We start from the raw sequence: 24,885 nt of genomic DNA, 5'->3' as shown, positions 1-24,885 counted from the left end.
CACCCCACCCCTACCTCCCACCCCCAGCCTACTGTGGCACACTGCATCTATGAGCCCAAGTGAAGCTTTCCTTCCTTCCTTCCTTCCTTCCTTCCTTCCTTCCTTCCTTCCTTCCCTAAGTTACTTCTCACAGGACATTTTGCTGTGATAACTGGACAACTACTGCAGTCTCCTTTTGAGTGAAGTCAAGGAGATACACCTTAGACTTGGCAGAGAAGTCTTGCCATTTGCAGAGTCCCTGTGTGGACTGAAGATGCTGATTCAAGCTTTCCAGAAGGTCCCAACTTGACTGTTTGCTAAAGAACAAGAGCCAAAGCTTCTTCTTTGGTAACTTACACATTTACATATAAATTGCCACCTAATGGCTCTGCCCTCCTTTATCTCAGCTCCAGACTCTAATGAGCTGGAAAAATGTCCTGTGCCAGGGAATAATGACTCTTCCAGGCTAAGGAAGAGAAAGAAAGTGGTTCCTCACTTGCTGTGCCTTGGGGAAGGTAAGAAGAGGGAGAAACAATGCCCCATCCCCACTGAGACCCATGGCCTACTGTCTCAAAGGAAGAGAAAGAAAACATTTTGAGTTGAAAACGGAGTGGAAAATCAGGCGTGGAGGCATGCAAAAAGCTTGACACAATTTGTGGAGAGTGGGTCATAATTCTATTTGTTCTATCCCCATGTACTCATTGCAAATATTTCACCCAGACAGACTGAAGATGAAGATGAGCCTGGGCATCATCTGGTATGTGACCCATCACCATCCTTAGCTATTCAATGGCAGAGATCTCTGCAGACACTGGGAGATACCATAAGTGCCTTCTTCCCAAAGTATGCACCGAGGTAGGGTGCCAAGTTGGTCTTACAGCACTTTAAACACATTCTTGGGGCGGCTGGGAGGTAGTCCACTGTGGAGTGCTGGTCTAGAATGCACAAGGCCTCAGGTATGATTCCCAGCACCCCCAATAAATCAATGTTCCCTTTCATTTTATTCCCACCACATGTGAGAATTTTAAGAGCTGAGAAAACTACTCCTTGTCCCCATAAGTCACTTACAACTTGCCATCAAAGCAGTGACTCTCTGGTTTCCACAGCCAATGTGTCCATCAGCCCTCGAACAAGCTAAGCAAGCACCCTCCCACTGAGCTGGATCACCTAGTCCCCTCTTACCGTTCTCTCTCTCTCTCTCTCTCTCTCTCTCTCTCTCTCTCTCTCTCTCTCTCTCTTTCTCTCTTGAGATCAGGTCCCACTCTACAGCTTTGTCTAGACTTGAACTCATTCTGTAGCCCAGACAAGCTTTAAACTTGAAATCCTCCTGCCTCACAGCCTGCCAAGTTCTTGGAATTGCAGGATTACCTCGCCGGTCAGAGCAGAGCAGAAGTTCTTTTTCCTTAAGCTAACACTTTTAAAATTGTATTTATTGGAGCTGGGGAGCATGTGTATATACAAGAGCCACAAGACACGTGCAGCAATCAGAGGACTTCCTTTGGGACTCTGTTCTCTTCTTCCACCATGCAGATCCCAAGGAGCAAGCAAATGGCCATCTTGCTGGCCCTCAAAACTACAACAAAAAAAATCTCACCTGAGGCCCATTAATAGAATTTGGGGGTGGGTGGTCATAAAAATTGTTTTAATGTTTTCTGCTACTTCAAAACAAAGGTCAGCATTTCCACCAAATCTTAATGTGGGCAGCAAACTAGTACCTGTGACGTGTCTACCAGTAGAAATCACAGAGTTTGATACTCTATTCCAGTTTGTTCTGTCTGGAAATGAACTACGATAGGCAGAATTTGGGATTTGAATGAGGGCGTTGATTAATCATGTACCAAGAACAAATAGCAAGCAGCAGGGAGACGGCAAAGCAGCAAAACGTCCAGCGCCCAGCAGAAAGCACAGAGGGAGCCCTGAAGAAACGGTCGTGCTGGAGTTCCCAGTGGGGAGATTCCCAGAGGCCTGCTGCTCTCTCCACAGATGAGCTTCCAGCTTCTGCACCCCCACTGTAGATGCCTTTATGGCACAGGATAAGCAATAGCAAGTTCCGTTGTAAATGGTCAGTCTTCTGGCTGTTGTCAAGGGTGCAGTGTTTTTCATGCCTGTAGATGTTTGCTGTCCTCCTTCACCCATGTTCCAAGGTCAGAAGGCCAGCCTGCCCCAGGAAAAGGAGTCTCTGAGAACACCAGAGGCAAAATGTGCTTGGGTCTGAGACAAGGGGATCCATCGTGTCCTCAGAGTCGGCTTTCAACAAACGCAAACAGCACGTGAGAATTTACAGTTTCTGTTACATGCTAATGTCCCCTAGCGCGAGCATTTTTTTAAAATCATTATTTCAAAACGCCAGCAGTCAATAGACCTACCACTGCAGCTTGTCGTTTCGTGCATTAAGAAGCACGTCGGCCAGGCACGGCAGTGCGCACCTGTAATCCCAGTACTGGGGAGGCTGAGGCAGGAGGATGAGGAGTTCATGGCCAGCCTGAGCTACATGAGAACCATTGTTTCAGAAAAGAAGAAAAAAAAGAAAGAGGAAGAGGAGGAGGAGGAAATGGAAGGAGGAGGAGAGAAGGAGGGAGGGAGGGAGGGAGGGGAGAAGGAAGGAGGGAGGGAGGGGAGAAAGAGGAAGAGAGGGAGGGAGGGAGAGAGGGAGGGAGGGAGGGAGGGAGGGAGGGAGGGAGGGAGGGAGGGAGGGAGGGAAGCACTGCACTAGCCACACAGCTTCTAAAACTACAGCTCTGCCTTTGCAGTTCCCCGGGTGTGAATGAGCGCTCCTACGTCACTGCTGCCAAGTTCAAGAACAGCTACGTTTAACAACTTGTTTACACATTTCCTGAAAATGGAGCCATCGGTATCATCTAGACATGTGGACAAGGTAACTGCTGCACACCAGTGGTACCAGGGAGGCTGTTCCTGGACTTGGCCTGCACCCCCTGTGCGAACCCCTCACCGCCCCAAATCCCTGCAGCCTTCAGTGTGATCATACCAATAACAGTAACAAAAAAAAATTATCTTCACTCATCTCAAACCCTTGTCCTAGTCCAGCTGCAGCCATAAGCGCCCCGCATGGCCTGTCTCCCTCACACTACCAACAGTGGGGTAAGGCAGATGCTCTTGGAGTTGTTTCCAGGGAAGAGTGGGAGAAGATGTGGCTTTGCCACCTGGAAACATTTGGTGAAACCTAAAGACCTTATGGTTGTCATAACTGGGTTTGCTACTGGCATCTAGTGGGTAGATGTTGCCAAGCACCCTAGAACATGCAGGGCATTCACACTACCCAACCCAGAACTTTCCAACCCCAAACGCCCAAAGCGCAAGACCGAAAACCCTTTGTTGCTGTTATTTCCACTAAAGACGAGAAACCGTAACACACATATCTGCAGAGATGGCTCTGTGCGTGTTCCCTCAGTGTACCAGTTCTGGGAGAAGACCAGTTCTGTGTTAGTCCTTTTCCTCCGTGCAGCGACAAAAGCAACATCAGTAAAGGAGGGTTTCTCTGGGCTCATAGTTCAAGAGAAATGACTGTCATGGCAAGTAAGCCATGGTGACAGGAGCTTGGGGCCTCTGGCCAGCTGCCATCAGTAATTCATGCTGTTGCTCAACTGATCCAGTCCAGGACTGCAGCCCGTGGAATGGGGAGTCTTCCCACCTCAAGCTAATCTAGACAACCCCTCACAGGCATGCGCAGGAGCTAGCCTAACTGGGGTAACAGGAGGAGAAGGAAGAAGAGAAAGAGAGGAAGGAGGGAGAGGAAGAGGAGGAAGAAGAGGAGAGGAGGAAGGAGGAAGACATGCTGGAATCATCCTTGCCAAGGTCTGAGAGTCCACATTTCACAACCTGGAGTCTATACATTTTGGAGACTCTAATCCCAGATGCGTCTAAAGCCTGGGGAGACATAGCCTTAAAAACTGTTCCCAAAAGGGCTCAGTCAGCTGCCCTCTCAGGCTGTCTGTGAAATGAATGAGGTACATGATATGCATGTACCAAAATGCCACGGTGAGCCCTATCGTGTGTACAGCCAACATACGATAATAAATAACAAAACGGAGCTGGCAAGATGGCTCAGGGGACGAAAGTGCTTGCTGAGCAAGCATGACAGCGCAAATTCAGTACCTTCACCCACAGTAGGAGGAGAGAAACATCCTCTAAAAGTTGTTCTCTGAGCCCCACACAAGCATTTTGGAGTGTGCATACAGGTGCATGTGTGTGTGCACATTCACACATCATCACCATCATCATCATCATCACCAAGTTAAATGGGAAGAAGTGATGATCATGCATTCCACAAATATTTATTGTGTAATATGTGCCAGGACTATTGCAGGTTCTGGGACTAGACTAATGAGCAAAACAAAATTGGCTCTTACCTTGGAGAGCGTACAGTCTGGTGGAGAGGACAGAAAACAAATAAAGAATGCGGATTAATCTGTGGGTGGGTGGTGCACACCTGTAATCCCAGCACTTAGGAGCACAGCAGGGGATCAGAGTTCAAGCCTCAGCCACATGAGGAGTTTAAGTCTAGAATGAGCTACATGAGACTTTGCCTCAAAAATAAAAACAAACAAACAAACAAGCAGATAAGTAAGTAATTACAAATTGTGATTGGTGCTATGAAGGAAGCAAGAGCGGTTGTGTAATACTCACTTCCGGTAGCATCCTCTTTAGATAGGACGGTCAGGGAGGACCTCTCTGAAAGGGGGCATGGAAGCTACTACCTGATGAGTAAAAAGCTGGTCACAGGAAGAGAAAGGAGAGGAGACGCCAACTCTAAGGAACTGTCAGGGCAGGGGAAACGACTCCATACATGGAAGAGGCTGCTGGGTTCTTTTTGCTTTATTTTGGTTTTTTTGTTTTGGTTTTTTGTTTGTTTGTTTGTTTGTTTGTTTGTTTTGAGGCAGGGTTTCTCTGTGTAACAGTCCTGGCTATCCTGGGCTCACTTTTGTAGACCAGGCTGGCCTCGAACACACAGAGATCCGCCTGCCTCTGCCTCCCGAGTGCTGGGATTGTTGCTGCGTTCTAACCATCACAATGTCGTCGTAGAGGCTGGGGAGATGGCTCCGTGCCTGAGGAGGCAGGAACACAAGCGTGTTGGCCAGCCAGGGTACCAATCACTGAGCTCCAGGTTCAGTGAGAGACCCTGTCTCAAAAAGTAAGGTGAAGAGTGATTGAAGAAGACACCCAAAACCAACCTCAGGCCTACATGCGCACGCACATACGAAAGAATGCACGAAGGTGTCCTCATACATGTGTGCACACACAAGAAGGCATGCGCTCGTTCTCACACACACGTGGGCATACACACATGCATACACACAATGGGCACATGAGCGAATGGAGGGAGGAAGCGTGGCTGCAGGTACCTAGATGGACTTCCGGGCTCCCCCTTGCTCCCCACCAATCTCCCTGAACCCCTGTACTGAGCCAAAATCTCAAGATACCAGGAATCTGGATGAACTTGGCTGCATGGCTTGAGGAACAGCTCTACTCAGTATTAGTCAGGATTCTCTAGAAAAACAGACTTGATAGACTGAATATATTATAAATGGGGTTTAGTAGAGTGGCTCACCAGTTACGGTCTGACTAGTCTGACAATGACTGTGTCTGAAAGAAAAGCCCAAGAAGCCAGGAGTTGTTCTGCCTGTAAGGCTGGATGTCTCTGCTGATCTTCCATATGCGTCAGGATCCTGAGGAAGTAAGCTCTAGTGCCAGGGAAGGGACGGACTTGCAGGGAGAGGAAGGGCAAGCAGGCGGGGAGAGCAAGAGCTTCCTTCTTCCGTGCCCTTTACCTAGGCAGCTAAGGGGGGGCGGGGGGAGGCCCAGGTTTAAAGTGGCTCTTCCCACCCCCCAAAGATCTGGATTTACTGTAGGTCTTCCCACTTCAAATGATTCAGCCATGAAAAAAAAATCCAGAGGCTGGAGAGATGGCTCAGAGGTTAAGAGCACTGGCTGCTCTTCCGAAGGTCCTGAGTTCAATTCCCAGCAACCACATGGTGGCTCACAACCATCTGTAATGTGATCTGATGGCCTCTCCTGGCAAGTAGCTGTACATGCAGGGCAAAACACTGTATGCATAACAATAAATAAATAAATCTTTTTTTAAAAAAAGAAAAAAGAAAAAAATCCAGTATCCAGATGCTTGGGTTTCAGTTCACTCCACATGTAGTCAGGTTGCCAACCCAAACTAGCCAACACTTCTAGAAAATCAGAATTGCTCAAGACAAGTGTGGCCTCTGGGGAAGAGAGAGAGAGAGAGAGAACGCAGGGAGGCTCTGCTCAGATGTAGAAAGGGAATGCTACACAAAACTTATCAGAACTCTCCAGAAATAACAAATACTCAAGAATCCAGTAAAGGTATTAGAACCTTGGAGATCCCTTCAGCTATCTAAAGAGATAGTCTTTGGAGTTTTATAAAAAAAAAAGATTTTTAAAATTCTGTATATGAGGTGCGGTGTTTATGTGAACGTGGATTGCAGGTACCAAGGAGGCCAGAGGTGACAGAGTCCCCTGGAGCTGGAGCTACCAAAGGTTGTGAGCTGCCTGGAGTGGCGCACACCGTGCCTGATTCCTCTGCAAAAGCCGATACACACTTAACTGCTGAGCTGTCACTCCGGCCCAGAAATATGTCTCTGAACCAAGCAAACAGCTTCCCTCATTCTCCATGCCTATGACTTATGGACTGTGTCTCTTCTCCTCACCAGCGCTTGCTCTATTGTGAGTGTGTGTTCGTGTCTGTGTGTGTCCGTGTGAGCATGTGCAGTGAGTGTAGGAGCCAGAAGTCAATGTCACATCTATTCCACAACCACTCTTCGCTCTACTTTTTGAGACATAATCTCTCACTGAAACTGCACTCAGGTCCTCAAGATTGCACAGCAAGAACTTTATCTCCTCAGCGCCCCCCCTCTTTCCATGTTAAAGATATTTATTACTTTAAGAGAAATGTAGGCAACCCCCCCTAAGCTCAGAAGGCCATATCTCAGCTTGAGATATTTCTGGAGAGAGTGACTTTAATGCTAGGTGACGGTGGCGCACACCTTTAATCCCAGCACTCGGGAGGCAGAGGCAGGGGGATCTCTGAGTTCGAGGCCAGATTTGTCTACAGAGTGAGTTCCAGGCCAGCAGGACTACACAGAAAAAACCCTGTCTTTAAAAAAAAAAAAAAGCCGGGCATGGTGGCACACGCCTTTAATCCCAACACTCAGGAGGCATAGACAGGTGGATCACTGTGAGTTCAAGGCCAGCCTGGTCCACAAAGCAAGTCCAGGACAGCCAAGGCTACACAGAGGAACCCTGTCAAAAAGAAAAAAAAGCTGGCCTAGCTGGGGACACAGAATTCTTGATTCCAAAACCTTCCCTTTCCATATCAAGCGAGAGCTTGAGGCGTGAGTCTAGAGTTTCTAGCAAGGAGTCATGAGGTGGGATTGCATCAAACCCACAAGGGAAGATGGCGGAGCAAGGAAACAGATAGTGGGAAAGTGTGGCCGGGAGAAAGGCGTCTGCCTGAATCCCTTGGGGACACCCCCCCCCTAAGCCTGGTACCAGTGTGGGAAGGTCACCACTAGGGAAGGGATAAAGAAAGATCTGAGGGAAATCCACATGGCTGAAGCTCTAAGGCTGTGCCACGGCTGCCCATAGCCACCACACAGAGAAATGGCCACAAGCACAAAGGAAGTGAAAGATCCTGTGCCGGGACAAGGACACACACAGATGTGGGAGGACTCGGAGACACGGAGGAAAGAGGGTCACAGAAGCAGCCACTGATGTCTGCCGGGAGCCCCGGTGCGAGTGGACACATGTGAGCTTGTGGAAAGGACAAGAAGCCACCCCCGGCTGCCAAAGGGAGCCCAAGAACAGGAAGCTCGTCAGACAAGTGGGGCGGTCACTGCATGAATGCAGCCAGTTCAGCTGTCTCTCATGAGCCCCTCACTTTAGGTCGCCCTGTGCCACCTCGAGACTCCGGAGACTCCGCGGACAGTCACAAACAGCACGGAGGTCCTTGCCAGATGGGGACGCTGTGTTCTTGAACGCCACCTCCAGTACCACTGACTAAATAAACTTCTATTCTTCGTGATTGCCCAGTCTGTGAGTAAGTTCCACTATAGTAAAAGAAATCAGACTAAGACAGGAGGGTGTGGGGGAGAGGTTAGTAATCAAGACAGTGTTTTAATGCAATAACTTCTTAAAAATTAGCCTGAGTACATAACAATCCATCAGCAACACAATCAGGAGTACTGATTTTTTCCTTTCGCCTCAGGCTCCAATATGGTTCAGCTCAGCAAGGTTACTGATCCTGTTGATTAAAACCTTTAATAGTTTGTTCATCATGGATTTTTTTTTTGTATTGTTTCTTTTCTCTTTTCACGTTGCGTTAAAATCTATTTGGTTGCTAGGGTGTCAGTGGGGTTTGTGTATTTGTTTTGAGGCCCTCTTAAATTTTGCCCTGAGGTAAAATATTGAGTTAACCCCTACCCAATCTCAGTGCTGAGGAATAGGTCTAGGGAGAGAGAGATCGACCAAGATGCAGCCTCGGATACACCTGTGGATAAAATGAGATCACGGGTGCTCAGCGCCTGGACAAGCGTCGACCTTCCAGCTCTGGTATGACAGACGCTCCTGGCTCATCTCCCACGCCTTGCCGATTCCTGGGCACACTAGCTGCCAGCAACACATTTCCTGTGTGAGGACTTTCTTGGCCACCAAGTGAAAAGGATCGGAAGGGCAGGGTAATGGCCTGATAATACCGGGCCACTTCCGGATCTCACTTCCCCACCCTCCTAAGGGTCCTGGGGACATCTCTCAGATCTTTGAATGTGCTTGAATCCTAGCCTCAGGACATACGTCCAGAACTATCCAAACCAAGACGGACCTCGGTCCTTTAATTTTCTGACCCTCTTCTCTGTGTGTGTGTGGGGGGTGGGAAATAGTCCACTCTTGTACAGCATCCTGATTAACCTGACATCACCTTTAAACCCCGCTTGACAATACCTAACATACTGGTCATGATTTCCAAGCAGGGTTTAACAATGATGGGGGCATGGGGAGCAATGGCTCAGAGGTTAAAAGCACTGACTGCTATTCCAGAGGTCCTGAGTTCAGTTCCCACCAACCACATGGTGGCTCAGAGCCATCTATAATGTGATCTGATGCCCCCTGCAGGCCTACAGGTGTACATACAGGCACAACACTGCATACCTAACAATGATGGGGGCAGGGGTGGAAGCTGGAAATACAACTACTTCATTAAGATTACCCAACCTGTGGATGCTTATCCAGAAATGCTTCAGCGTCAAGGCAGACAGTGTGGGCTCCAGACAGTTGCAGCAGGTCCACAGGTCCCTACAGGGACGGCTATGGTGCTCATGGGGCAAGAGTTCCGTTGTGCTAGTTAGGTTCCTGTCGCTATGATAAAACGCTCTGACAAAAGCAACTCGATGGAGAAAGAGTTTGACTCGCAGTTGCAGCTTACAGTCCGTCGTGATGGGGAAGCCACAGCGGCAGGAGCTTGAAGGAGCTGGTCACATTGCATCTGTAGTCAAGAAGCAGATAGGAATGAATGTATTTCTCCTTATTATGTATTCCAGAACCCAAGCAGAGGGAATGGTTCCACCCATAGTGGGCACATCAATTAATAGAACCAAGATAATCCACACAGCATTCTCAGAAGCTAACCTTAATCTATATAACCAACAAGAGTTATGCCCAGAGGTTTGCTTTTTTTTTATTTTATTTTTTTTTTAATCTCATGAGTGATTCTGAATCCGACCAACTTGGCAGTTGAGAGCAACCAACATGGCCATGGTGTGCAATGCCAACACAGAGCATCTGGCAAACAATCCAGCTCTGGGGAAACTATTATCTTATATCAGGGAGCAGGTGAGCAGTTGTCCACCAAGGAGGACCTCAAAGAAGTCAGGGACTTGCTGCTGGTCAGTAAGGTGCCAACTGCTGTTCACACTGGTGTTACTACCCAGGGGAAGTCATTGCGCCAGCCCAGAACATTGGCGTGGGGACCCAGAAGACCAGCTTCTTCCCGCCGTTAGGCCTCACCACTAACATTTCTCCAGAGGCACCATTGAAATTCTGAGTGATGTGCAGCTGGTAAGGATGGAGACAAAGTGGGAACCAGGGAAGCCAAGCTGGCAAATATCCCTTCTTCTCCTCTGAGCTGTTCATCCAACAGGTAGATCTTTGCCAAGGACAATGTCTACCACCGGGAAATGCTACCCAATGGCGGAGGAAATTGCATTCTTGCTTCCTGGAGGCTGTCCATGATCCTGGCAGTGTTTTCACAGCAGCTGTCTGACTCCTCCCTCAGTGCCACATTCTATCCGTGGGTACCAGCACGGGGGGGGGGGGGGGGGCGGGGACTAGGGGGCATGTTCTATGAAGACTGGGTACATCATCTTCCAAGCTGGTGAAAAAGCCAAAGCTTCTCAGCTTGACCCACCTGCATTGGTGACTCCCGTGCCTGCAACCTCACTGCTACCACTGGACTCTGTTGCTGCATCTGCTCTGCAGTCTCAGATGATACTGAAACCAGGGACGCACTGGAGGAGCCAGGCAGGGGCAGAGGATCTGGTCAGCCTCTTTGACTGACCACCAAAGAGCAACTCAGCCAGCTTTATTTGAGAAACATGAAGACCTGCACACACGTGGGGCCTGGGCACACCCTAACAGGAGAGGCCCTGACTCCCAGCATTCTCCAGAGATGTGTGTCCTCTGGGTAACTTCCAGGCAGCACTGGGAGCCAGGCTGGACCTGAGATGGGCTCTGCTGAATGTTTGCAATCTCTGCACCCTGAGTGAGAAAATAATTGGCAGACACCTTTCCTGGCCATTAATTCTTCACGGCCAGCTCAGAGCCCTCGGGGCAATGTCTGGTTGTTTGCAGTTACTGCCAGCCTGGCCCTGAATTCAGAACAGGGTCTTGGCTCTCCCCTTACCCTCTTTATGCACTTCTTCTCCTGGTGCCCTCCCCTACCCTGTCCCAGAGCCCCTGAGGGGCCAGAGAGAGGTGCTCATGCAGATTGGAAGGGAGAAGAAATGGCCTTCCTCTGTACAGAGAAACTAAGGTCTGAAGGCCACTGGGTTAAACAATCACAGAAGAGAGAGAATTGACTTGTGCTTCTCTCTAGAAACTACTTCTTGGTGTGTGTGTGCTCTTTAACTCTCATCCCACGAATGCCTGCAACCACCTTCCACAGTGAGTCTTATTAGAACCCCAGAGGACAGATCGAGGACACCATCAATAGATTTGGACAGCAGCGCTAGTCTCTTCCAATGTCACATATTATCTTCCCTCGGTAAATATTTCCTATTATATCTATGCTGGCGCCAGAAAACAATAAAAAGTGAGAGACATTTCCTTCCCATCCCAACCCGCCAAAGAGAAACAAAATCTTCCCCAGCCCAGCCATTCTCACTAACCCATCAGTGCTAGCTTTTGTAGCATTTACTCATCACCTGTTGTTGTGCGACATCTCGTGGGGAGATACTAGCAAGGGTCTACTGACCCCTGACACAGCACCAGTCGCCAACCAATGAAACGAGCCCACGCAAAACTAGCTTAGTTTCCTTACAGACACATAGGTGGGTGGCTGCTTGCAAGAATATCTGTGACTCGATGGCAGCTCCCTTACCAACCTACCCTTGGGCGGGCGATAGCTCACGGAAGTTACAGCCCTAGAGCTCCCTGGACAGCTCGCAGGCAGCTCCACCTGAGAGTTTCTTATGCTCAGAAATTGTTTGTTGCTTTTGTAACCTTGAAAAGGGGGCTGCAGAAGTGAGTACTAGAAAAGACAGGAGGGTGCAGACAGCGTCAGGAACAGCACGTCTCTGTGTCTGTCCCTAATCAACTTTAACTGTCAACTTGACACAACCTAGAGTCATCTAAGAAGGGAGTCTCAGTTGAGGGACTGAGCAGGGCTATGTCTGTTGGGGGGTTGTCTCGATGGTCAGTAGGTGTGGAAGGGCCCAGCCCACTGTGGGCTGCACCATTCCCTGGGCAGGTGGTCCTGGGCTATATAAGAAACTAGGCAGCCATGAGCAGCCTGCAGGATGCTAGCAGCCAGCATCCTCCATAGCTCCTGTTGTACTTGCTTGACTGTGAAGTGGGTTCCCTGACCAGAAATGATGTCGTGGGAGGCAGGGTCATGGCTCCATGCGTAGGGATGCTTGCTGCGGGGCCTGATGACCTGCATTCAGTGTCTGGGACCCACATGGTAGAGGGGGAACTGACTCCTGAGAGTTGTCCTCTGGTGTACACACACAGAGAACACACACACACAGGAACGAACACACACACACACACACACACACACACACACACACACGAACGCATGCGCACGCACGCGCGCGCACACACACACGAAGAATAGTGTTGTATAGGAAAGCAAGTCAAAGATGGACCGTAACCCATATGGTGAATTTAACCCTTTCCTCCTCTAATTCACTTTTGGTTGGAGTGTTCTCATTTCTCTCATGCCCTCAAGCTCTTCCCTGCGTGTGACCAACAAAGATTTTCTTCTTCAGCATCTCTCTCGACCTGTTACCCCTGAACCTCCACAGCTATCCTGAGCCTACCATCCAAAGTTCCTGCCTCTAGTCCTGTCACCTAATCGGCTACAACTCTAAAATGAAGCGTCTGGACTACAGTCAGCTACTCTGGGGACATCTTGATGCCTGTTGGGGCCAAATGAAGAGTTTGGCACCAGCCGCTACCCGTGCTGGTTAGTGTCTCAGAGTAGTAGACAGAAGAGCTGCAGCAACTACAGTCATACCACGTGTGTGTAGGAGAGTTGAGTCTGAGGGTCACATAAGAGATGTGTACGTAATTGGTAACAGCCAACGCGACAAGTGGACTTGAAACCTGACCATAGGAGAAATAATTGGAGGATAGTGGACAACAAGAAATGACATTTTAAAGACGGTCTGAGTGCTGACCCCAAACATCTGAAGACTGTGGGAAACAGATGTGGTAGTTTATTTGCTCTGCTTCGCACAGACTGAGACCCACAAAGGTAACTACTGGAGGCAGTGGTTTATTTATATAAAGAATAATTTACAGACAATGAAAAATGGCCAGAAATAAACTTCTAAGTACTGGCATGAAATCCTCAGGGTAATAAGAGAGCTGACAACTAGATTTCCATTTCAGAACTTTAAAACTTTTCCTGAAACCCGTGTAATTTCTCCATCACTGCAATCACATATGTAGCCACCTGGTGGCGACAAAGGCACATTCTCAGAGCTAATTTTCGCTTCTAACTAGAATACAAAAATAAATCATGGATTCGGATAAATTGACATTAATCATCAGACTCGATAAACAAAGTAAGATTTGGTCCCCAGAACAACCCAAAGAGCTCCATCACAAGTAATTGGGCATTTTTGTACGTTTGGGGTTTGTTTTGTTTTGTTCTTATTTTTTAAACAGTCTTACTCTGTGTCCAAAGTGCCTGAAACTGGTCTCAAACTTCTGGCAACCCTTGCTCAGTCTCCCAAGAGTTGGGATCATAGGTGCAAGCCACCACATCCAGACAGCAATTTCTTTTGAGATTACTTTTTTTTTTTTTTTAAACTCAGGCTGGCCTCGAACTTACCGTGATCCACCTGCCTCTGCCTCCTCGAGTGCTGGGATTATAGGTTTGCGTCACCGCACCCTAAAGGCCTCTCCTCCCCCAAGACGAAGGGACTTCCTCACCTTCTGCACCCTGAATCATCAGTCTTGCAGTTTCTTGTTTGTAGAATAGCACTGGTGGGAGAGGGGATGTCTCCTCTCCGCCTTCCGTATAGGATCTGTACCGCTGTGGAGCGCCCTCATGCAGAGGGTAGAGGGCAGCATCTGCGTGGTTTCTAGTTTGAGGGGTGTACCCAGAACCCTCTTCTATATTTCCAGTACCTTACCTGGCAAGCTTCTGGACTCATTTCTGTGAGTGTGGCATGGCTCCGCCATGGAGTGGCCGCTTCCAGACTGTTGTAGCAGAAGACGTTAGGTGCGCTTTTCCAAAGTGTCTGTAAAAATTTACACTCAGCTGAGTGCTCCAGGGCTTTCACGCCAAGCCTGAATTCTCTGTTCAGATGCATTTTGGTGGAAGGGAAAGGGGGGGGGGCATTTCCGCAAACCCTTACCCTCCAACCTCTTGGGCGGCATGTGCAGTGAGTCCGGGCAGCACCAAAAAGTGATCACAGACCGAAGTTGGAAACTCCTCCCACTTACGTATTCCCAACGAACTCGTGGACCTGTGAAACTCGTCTGGAGATCTCCATGTCCTCGGTTCTGAACAAGGCCAGAGCGGCAACCCACGTGTTGAAACCTCACAGGGTGCCTCAGGCACGCCTCTGAATATTGGGAACAGAGAGAAGCAAGACACGTCACTGCCTGGAGCGGCTGCTGTAAATGTGCCAAGGGGTGAAAAGCTCTGCAAGGAAGAAGAGAACACATAGTTTGGGAGTGGGGGGGGGGTGGAGTGGGGGGGGGGTGGAGTGGGGGGGGGTCATAAGAGTGGGAGTGGGATGAGGGTGGTGGTGGGGGGTGGAGGTAGGGTGAGGAGTCAGGTGGGGTGGAGTAGGGGGGCTGGGGGTTGAGGGTGGGGATTGGATGGGGGTGGGGGTGGGGGTGGGGGTGGGGAGGTGGGCGTGGCCGAGGATGCAGAGTACAGGGAGGATGCATGGGCAGAAGATGATCCTCTGATAACTTTGAGCAGAAAGTAGAAGGAACCCAGGGAGCAACCCATAAGAAAGACTGTTCCAGAAACAGACAAGTGTTCAGTGAAAAGGGGCCAGGTAGGTGTATGTGTGACACATTCAAGAGAAGCTGGTGGAATAAGGTAGGGAATACAGGCTGTAGACCTGATGGGGCGTGGCTGTGTATAGGACCAGCCCAAGCACTGTTAGACCAGAGCAGAGTGCCTGTCTAGCATGCTCAAGGCCCTGCAGAAACGTGCATGCGACACACACACACACACACCACAGAGAGAGACAGAGACAGAGACAGAGAGACAGAGAAAGAACACCCATACAAAAAAAATGGTCATAAAAAGAGTTTGGGTGGTCTATAAAAATGACTTCAAGTATATATTAAGACCATTTGTTTTGTTTTTGTGTTGTTGTTATGCATACAGTGTTCTATCTGCATGTACACCTGCAGGCCAGAAGAGGGCATCAGATCTCATTATAGATGGTTGTGAGCCACCATGTGGTTGCTGGGAATTGAACTCATGACATGCGGAAGAGTAGACAGTGCTCTTAATCTCTGAGCCATCTCTCCAGCCCCCATTTGGTTTTGTTACTTAACAATACAGGCATCAAAAACAGTAGTAGAGGCAGGTTGTGCAAGCTCTCCTGTGACAAGCTAGCAAATAAACGCTGTACATAGTCTTTGTGCTGACGACATAACTTAGTCTCCTAGCCTATTCAAGAGAGGTGCCTTGTGGTTAGGAGGGCTGGCTGCCCTTCCAGAAGATTTGAGTTTGTTTTCCAGCACCCTCAGTAGACTGTCAATACCTGCCTATACCTCTACACCTCTATACACACACACACACACACAAACACACACACACACACACACACACACACTTTTAAAAAAGAGAGAAATCTTTTTTAAAAATAAAAATAAAGTAGAACTTGGTGGTACACACACCTTTATTCCCAGCATCTGGGAAACAGAGGCAGAAGGGTCTCTGTGAGTATGAGGTTAGCCTGGTCTACATAGCAAGTTCCAGGCCAGCCAGGGCTACATAGTGAGATCCTGGCCCCAAATTGATTTAATTTCATTAAAATTATCAGACCAGACGGTCTTTGTAGCAACTAATCAGTACAATAGCTACTGATACTTTTAACACCTTGAGAGAAGCCATGGTCTTATGTAAATGAATGGATGTGGCTGCATGCCAATAAAACTTTATTTACAAAACAAATAAAAGGAGCTGGGCGTGGTGGCGCTCGCCTTTAATCCCAGCACTCGGGAGGCAGAGGTAGGCGGATCGCTGTGAGTTCGAGGCCAGCCTGGTCTACAAAGTGAGTCCAGGACGGCCAAGGCTACACAGAGAGACCCTGTCTCGAAAAACCAAAAAACAAAACAAAACAAAACAAATAAAGGGCCCTACTTTGCAGGAACATGTGCACAACTGAATCTTCAGTGCTGAAAATAGTTCACACAATACCCATTTGGTAAATGAATGAACTGTGTTCTCGTTAACGGAGAGCACTCCAGAGCTGGAACAAGTATCAGTGGACTGCCGTTGACAAACTGGACCTCTTATTTGTCGCATAGGTTTCTTTAGGTGTAGGGTTGCCGAGTGAAAGGTTTATGACCTTGTTGACCACTACTTCCTTGAAATACCCCCCACCCCATCTCTACCTTCTGTGACACTCATTCTGGATTGTTGTAATTGCTGGTTTTCTACCTTCTTAGCCACAATTCCTGAATTTGACTCAGTTTCAGCATTCCTGGGATAAGCAAGATGGTCCCTCCCCTAAAGAACCCCACATCCTAATCCCTGGATCCTGGTAATGTCATCCTATACTGCAAAAGAAACTTTGCAGAGAGAGGCAGTTAGCTCAGGCATCTTGAAGGAGAGAAGCTGGTCTTGATTATACAGAGGAGTCCTGCAGAGAAAGTATCTTCTGTACTGTACGGATGCATTGCCTGCGGGTTTTAAAACCTATGGCCTATAGGAAAGGGTAGGATAGTAGGCGGGACATCCACCCGCAGAAAGGATCCTGGGATAGAGCTGGGCACAGGAGATTCCCCAGGGAAGATGAGAGGAGGACAGCGGCATGGTACCTGAACACAGGTAACCAGCCATGTAGCATAATGTAGATTAGCTTAAGTGGGTTGTTTTAATTATGAGCTAGTCAGAGAAGAGTCTGGCTATATGGTCTAGGTACTTGTAAATATATTTTGAGCGTCGTGAGTCATTATTCTGGGATCTTGGGGCCAGGAGGAAAAACACTCAATCCTACTACAGATGGTGTCCACCTTCGGGCACATAATCCAAGATTAAGACACAGGATCCGGGCACTAGTCAAAGGGTTCCAAACACAGGAGCTAGGTCAGAAAGCCAGGCAAGGCCCTTTTAAGAACTACCATGGTGGCAGGCCAAGCACTTGAGCAGCAAGTGCTGGTAAACAGCAGGTAGAGCTGGAAACAGTAGCCTGATGCAACAACTTGCTAGCGGTATAGGAGGCCTGGCCTCTTCAAAAGAGAATGATAAGGGACCAGAGCCTCAGGCGTGCTCCATAGGCAAAAAGGTTTCCCAGAGCGAAGTGGGCCCTGGACAGGTGGGTCAGAGCCTCAGAGCACAGCATGGTTCCAGAAAAGGATGAGAGAGCTAGGTGGCCCATGGGAAAACCACAGCCCAATTTGGGTCCATGTCAGAAAAGCTTACAGCTGCCTCTGGTCCAAGAGAGGCACCAAATGGAGTGAGGCAGAGCCAGCAGCCCAGGAAACAAGCTAGCTGAGAGCTGGGGCAGCTAGAGGCTGAGAAGCTTCAAGTGTCTGAACTGGTAGGGTATTGAGTTTGGAAAACAATAAAAGAGAAGAATTAAAAAAAAATTATAAGACCTGAGTGCACACCTTTAATCCCAGCACTAGGAAGGCAAAGACAGGCAGATCTCTGTAAGTTCCAGGCCAGCCTGATCTATAGAGTGAATTCCAAGGCAGCCATGGTTACACAGAGAAACCCTGTCTCGAAAAAAAAAATCATAGGAAAAAATTTGGTTTGAAAATATAAAGTCCTTAGGGAGAGAGTTGAAAAAAATAATAATAATTTCTGTTGTAAATGGAGGAACGCACAAACATACAGTGCATCTCCATTCCATTTGAATTAGTTTTTCTTTACATGCAAGTAATTTTTAAAGATTTATTTATTATTTATACAGTATTCTACCCACACGTGTACCTGCCCACCACAAGAAGGCACCGGATCTCATTACAGGTGGTTGTAAGCCACCATGTGGTTGCTGGGAATTGAACTCAGGGCTTTCAGAAGAGCAGCAGGTGCTCTTAACCTCTGAGCCATCTCTCCAGCCCACAAGTAATTTTTTTCAACTCTGATGACACTCTGTATATACTCTGGAAGAGAACAGAATGGCACGGACTTGGAGGAGACTGGGAAATGGATTGGAGACCATAGAACAGAGGTTGGAGAATTATTTCACTCAAAATAGGGAACCTTCAAAGGAATCCCATCTGGAACTTACAATAACACCAAAAAGAGGTGGTTCCAGATGAGAGAAATCTACAAAGGCTTAAAGAATTAAAGTGGCAGCCCACGGAGATGCTGGGTTAAAAAGGCTTCACTTATAAACAACATGGTCAGACCGGATATTACATTTATGTTGTCAAGGATCAACTACTAGGTGGAAGTCTGTATTCTGAACTGAAGAGTGCAGATTGTGTTTGATGCTGCACTGGAACAAGATTATACAATAGATTATGTGTTTCATTTTGTAGAGTTTGGAAAGTTGAGATATATACGCGTGCTGATGCATCATACTATTGATACATATTCAGAATTCCAATGAGCTTTTGCCTTGAATTCTAAGAAGGATGATTCTGAGGTTGCACATTTGTTGGAGTTGATGACTGTTTTAGAAATGCCTTTACAGACAGAAGCTGATGATGCTTCAACATATGTATCCATTAGAGTATACCAATATTTTAGACAATATGGCATAGAAAATATTACAGACAGCCAGGCGTGGTGGCGTACGCCTTTAATCCCAGCACTCAGGAGGCAGAGGCAGGCGGATCACTGTGAGTTCGAGGCCACCTGGTCGACAAAGTGAGTCCAGGACAGCCAAGGCTACAGAGAGACCCTGTCTCGAAAAACCAAAAAAAAAAAAAAAGAAAGAAAGAAAATATTACAGACATAATTTACAATCCTGCAGGTCAAGCAATTATGGAGAGATCTAACAAGAATTTAAAGGAGGTGCTTATAGAATAGAAGGGGGAAACGGAGTATCCGGGGGTAGATTAAATGATGTTTTGTTGATGTGAATTTTTTTTTAAGTCGATGAGACGGGCGGGTAGCACAGCTGTTAAAAAGCACTGGGCTTTAGAAAGGACTGACTTTGATAATCCTATAGAAGTCCTAGTTCCAGAGTGGAGGGAAGGAGGTGTGTTGCACTGGGGAGGAGATCTTGCATTTATTCCAACAGGAGAAGAAGAGCTGCCTCCCATTCAAATTGTTAGAAATCAGATTTACAGGGGGAGACTCCCTGAAGATCCTAGCTGCAGGCAGGAAGAGGGAGGTCAGCAGGACCAACAGGGCAGGTGATGTGTATGCTGATCCCTCTATGGGAACAGCCCTGAGACCGGCTGAGACTTAAACGTCTATGCATAGCTACTAAATCTTGTTTGCTACAGAGTCCTCATGACTTTTTAGTATGTGCCATCCTTTCATACGGCATGGACGGAGATTTATATTGCAATTTGCTTATACAGTCCAAACTAGCTGATAATGACAGATAGATGTCTTTCATCTGCTCAAACACAAAACTGAAAATCCATTCTTTAATTGATCTGTGCACACTGCACATTCCATACATAGGTCATTGCAGAGCTGTATATCACTTGTGAGAGTTAATATGTTTACAGAACAAAAGGACCAAACACCAACAGAGTGGAGACAGCCTTGACAAGACTCATCCTCCAGGATGCTGAGATGCTGAAAGACATTACTCCAGCATCCTGCTTGATTCAGCCTCAGACTCCTTCAGTTGCTGTTCCATCAGAGCTTGCTTACAGGACAGTTTCAAAGAAAGCTGCTGAACCCAATTGGTCCAGCTTTTCAGACTGTTTGAAACAGGACTTCATTTAAGCCTGCAATTTCACAGCATTTAGAGACTGGACAACAAATGTTACAGCTAGCTTTCTTAACCAATTTCCCATTTTTCTTGTCCCCTGACCCCCTGAAAAAGGAACATTATGCCCCAAATTAGCAGGTAGCGATGCTAAGAGAAGGACATCCCATTTCCCTTAAGGCGGGGTGGGTAGGCTTTGGTCGTGCTGTGGGTGATGGATGCTTGTCATTAAAAGGGATAGGTTACAAAATATTAAAATGGTCTTGATCCAGGAGAAAACAAGGTATAGGAGATTAAACTCAGTGATTTCTCTCTTTTTTCTTTTCTCTATCCTTTCTTAGATAAGGGTGGAAGAGAAAGGGGGGAAACATAGGAATATCATATGGGAATAAAGGGAAGAAAGGGGAGATTATTGAATCTACTTTTAAAGCAAAGAGTATTTATAAGCCAATAATCTAACAATGGTATAGATTTTGTATATTAATACAAAAATATGGTTAGTCTGCTCACATTGGTTTAGATTTTTGGGGTTTTTTGTTTTGTTTTTGTTTTGTTTTGTTTTGTTTTGGAGACAGGGTTTCTCTGTGTAGCCTTGGCTGTCCTGGGCTCACTTTGTAGACCAGGCTGGCCTTGAACTCACAGCGATCCGCCTGCCTCTGTCTCCCGAGTGCTGGGATTAAAGGTGTGTGCCACTGCGCCTGGCTAGATTTTTGTATATTGATACAAATTTAAGGTTACATTGGTTTAGATTATATATTTATACAAACTTAAAAGATATTTTTGATCCACATAATGTATGTATGCTTCAACTACTATATAAAATATTGGACTTTTTCAACTCAAACAAATACAATGTTCAGTTCCAGTCTTTCAAAGCTGCTACTACAAGCTGTTTAGGATAATTAAGTCATGCAAGTTAATAGTCAATCAAAGTCATGGTCATGTCATATACTAGTCTGGTTTACCACAGAAATATACAACCTGGCTTGAACAGATAGTGAACAGCTAGAAACAAGCAATGTTTATCTATTCAGATATGCTGTGGATGATGCTTATGTCCTGTGTAAATCTGTATTGATCGATATGTGGTCTTCAAAAGCCTGAGACCTATAGAAATAGCATTTAAAGATTTATTTTTTTCAAGAGCTGAGGACCGAACCCAGGGCCTTGCGCTTGCTAGGCAAGCGCTCTACCACTGAACTAAATCCCCAACCTCTCAAAGATTTATTATTTTTAAAGATGTATTTATTTATTATATATACAGTGCTCTGCCTGCATGACAGAAGAGGGCATTAGATCACATTGTAGATGGTTGTAAGCCACCATGTGGTTGCTGGGAATTGAACTCAGGACCTTTGGAAGAACAAACAGTGCTCTTAACCTCTGAGCCATCTCTCCAGTCCAAGATTTATTTTTTAAAGACTTTTCTGGCAATAAGACATGTCAGCTCCTGGCAGGAACCCATTCGACTCAGAAGAATATAATAAGCATTGAAAAATCTCCTTATGGCCGGGCGTGGTGGCGCACGCCTTTAATCCCAGCACTTGGGAGGCAGAGGTAGGCGGATCACTGTGAATTTGAGGCCAGTCTAGTCTACAAAGTGAGTCCAGGACAGCCAGGGCTACACAGAGAAACCCTATCTCAAAAAACTAAAATAAGAAAAAAGAAAAAAAATCTCCTTATGGAGTTTGCTTCATTTGTAGCCAGCTAGCCACTAAACTGCCCTTGCTCCCCTGGAGACAGAATGCTGTCCAAAATGGGCAAAATTTGGACACACAGAAGTTGATTGCTGAACTTTGCCAAGACAAGGTAGGCAGTCCTTAACAATTCTGCTTCACAAAAATGCCTGTCAGATATACTGGACCAGAAGGCTGAAGACTGATGCTCCAATATTATAGAGAAACTTTAGGGACTATCCAGGCAGCCAGCTGTCTGTCAGTTCTAAAACATTGGAAGCTGCTTGTCTGTACCTCCTGCATGCTCATGTAATATTTATACCTTCTCAAGTCTCTCATGGGGTTGAAGACAAGATAGTTATGGTCTTGCAGTAAAGCATAAGTTGTTTAGGATTTAAGAAGATGTTTTAGGTCCAAAAAGATGTTCTTAGATTGGTGATGCAAGTAAAGATAGAAAAATTTCTAGGTACAGAACTCTGAACACACCATTTAGGATAGATAGTAGAGTGCTTCCTCCAAAGTGGCCAAATACAAATGGACTGGACATTATGAATATAATTCTCACCTGATAGATTTCATAGTTGTTTCATAATTGTTCTTATTGTATATAGGTTATTATGTAAGAAAAAGGGCCTTTTATTGGACTAAAAGGGGGAATTGTAAAAAGAGTATCTTGTGCGGGGTGTGGATATGTTGTTTGTCAATTAAAAACCCTATGGCCTATAGGAAAGGGTAGAACAGAAGATGAGATATCCGGCAGGCAGAAAAGATTCTGGGACAGAGCTAGGCACTGGAAACTCACCTGGGGAAAATGTGAGGAGGACAGACACATGGGACCTAAGCAGAGGCAACCAGCCACATGGCATAATGTAAATTAGTATAAATTGATTATTTTAAGTTATGAGCTAGTGAGAAATGAGCCTAGCTATATTTGTAAATATATTTTGAGTCTCACAAGTCATTATTGCAGGATCTTGGGACCGGGGGGGGGGGGGGGGAGACCAACCCTACTACAGAGCCCGTGTCATCACCAGGGTCTACGTAGAGGCAGGAAGATAGCTGGCTCAGAGAGGGACATGTGGTAATGAGCCAGGGATGGAGCCCAAGTGACAGATCTCACCAAGTTAGTGGTTTTGAAAATGGTGAAGGGGCCACCAGCCTCAGAATGCCAATAACTTCTAGACACTGGGGAAGAGTAAAGGAACAGATTTTCCCATTGGAGCCTCCAGAAGACAGGGTCTTACTGTCTCCTTTGTTTTTGCCAGGACACCAGTACAGACTTCTGACCTTCATAAGTAAAGATAACACACTTGTAATGCTGATTTTTTTTTTGATACAGCAGCCTTAAGAAGCACACATAGAAGGGGAAAAAGATGTACTCATTGTGAAGTGACATGTGGTGGTGGCACACACACTCGGGAGGTAGAGGCTGGCTGATCTCTGAGTTTGAGGCCATCCTAGTCTATAGAGCTAGTTCCATGCCAGCCAGGGATACACAGAGAGACCCTGTTTGTTTGTTTGTTTGTTTGTTTGTTTTTGCATGGGGCTACATAGGCATTGATGGCTGAGGGTAGAGCTTGGTGGACGAGCACTTACCTAGTATTTGAAAAGCCCTAGGTTCAGTCCCCAGTATCACACAAATTGTATACAAAAATTAATCTAATCCTCAGACTGCGATGTTCAGGTCTGCTGTGCAGCTCATCCTCTTTTAGAGTTTTCATCCCCCTTATAACAGCTCACAGATGTGTCTCTCTAGTCCCCCACACTTTCCCACGTAGCACTGACAGAGTCTATTTACAAGTTCCAACTTCGAGCATTTTGCCAGGTATGGGGTTGTGCGCTATAGGTCCAGTTGTGTATGTTTAGTATGACAAAAACTGCATGTTTGCACTGCAACGTTTAAAGTCCTCAGCATATCATTCAGATAATATCAAATATTGCACTAGTTTAACAAACGCCTGTGTTAGGGGCGACAACCTCGGCATCTAGTAGCATCTTACTGAAGACTCTGGTTAATCCCTAACCATACAACCACAAAGAGGGGTAGGTCTGGTCCTCTCAAGTCAGAAGCTGTTCTCTACAGGGGCTGTCCCTCAGCAGCATCTGTCGCTATCTGAAGGCTTAAGATGTTTTACTTTTCAGTCACACTGGCGATGGGAGTAAGCTATTGGCACTGCATCAGGGAGCTCAGGGAGGTTGCTGAACATCCCACAACACAAAGGACTAACAATAACAATAACAGCAACAACAGCAACAAGAACAACAAGATGTGCCCCAAATGCAGCAGTGTGGAGGCTGAGGAAACCAGCTCTAAATCAGTATTTTATTATTTTTTTTTTTTTGAGATAGGGTTTCTCCGTGTAGCCTTGGCTGTCCCAAGACCAGACTGGTCTTGAACTCAGAGATCTGACAGAGTTTCAGTATGTAGTCCTGGATGGCCTGGAACTCACTATGTAGACTGGGCTGGCTTTGAATTCACAGAGATCCCCTGCTGCCTCTGCCTCCCAAGTGTTGGGCACATTTGGAGATGTTTTTTTAAATGTCTATTTTTATCTGAGTGTGTGTGTGTGTGTGTGTGTGTGTGTGTGTGTGTGTGTGTGTGTAGGTATGTACTTGCGTGCACAGAGGCAGTTGTGAGACACCTGACTTTCAACCTAACAACTGAGCTCAGGTCTTCTGCAAGAATAACATGTGCTCCTAGCCAGAGCCATACAAACCCCTGGCACCTTCCTCTGGCTAGAAAGCCTGCTCCCGCTGGAGTTACAGGTACACACCACCACACCTGGCTCAGCTGTTTTCAGACTAGAGTTTGGAATGGCTTGGGAACGCTTACCCAAAACTCCCAGTCACACAAGCCTACCTAACTGACAGTTCTTCCTAACTCTGGCACAGACACCTTCCAGTTTGGGATGTGCACGCAGGGCAGGCCCTGTTCCGTTCACCCCATCCCACACAAACGCTCTTGGGTGCCTGTGTTAGTTGGGACTCTACCCAGTAGCACAATCTACAAGGGTTGGGTGGACCTGTAGGAACTGACTGTCCTCACTACGGAGGTTCTGACCTTCCTAACTAGGATGTCCAAAGGCTTCAGAAACAGGAAGCACGCTCAAAGAGTCTCTGTCCAACTCTGATTTTTATTTAGGCATTTTTGCTTTTTGTTTATGTGTGCAAAAGTGAACATAGGGCTGCACTTGTGTACATGTGCATCAAGTGTGGAGGCCAGGGGTCACCTCAGGTGTCTTTGCTCAGGAAGGGACCAAGCCCCCGTAGTACTTTCCCAACAGACCCTTCCCTTCATTGTTCTTTTTAAGACAGTGTCTCACGCTGTAACCAGGGCTGGTCTAGTGCCCATAGCAATCCTCCTTACCGCTGCTCCCAAGTGCATCAGTTCAGGCATCAGCTACCATACCTGCCTCATCTGGCTT

The sequence above is a fragment of the Acomys minous genome, assembly GCF_964271855.1.
Source record: "Acomys minous genome assembly, chromosome: 3".
In the NCBI taxonomy this organism is placed as follows: Eukaryota; Metazoa; Chordata; class Mammalia; order Rodentia; family Muridae; genus Acomys; species Acomys minous.
This window is presented reverse-complemented; position numbering follows the sequence as displayed.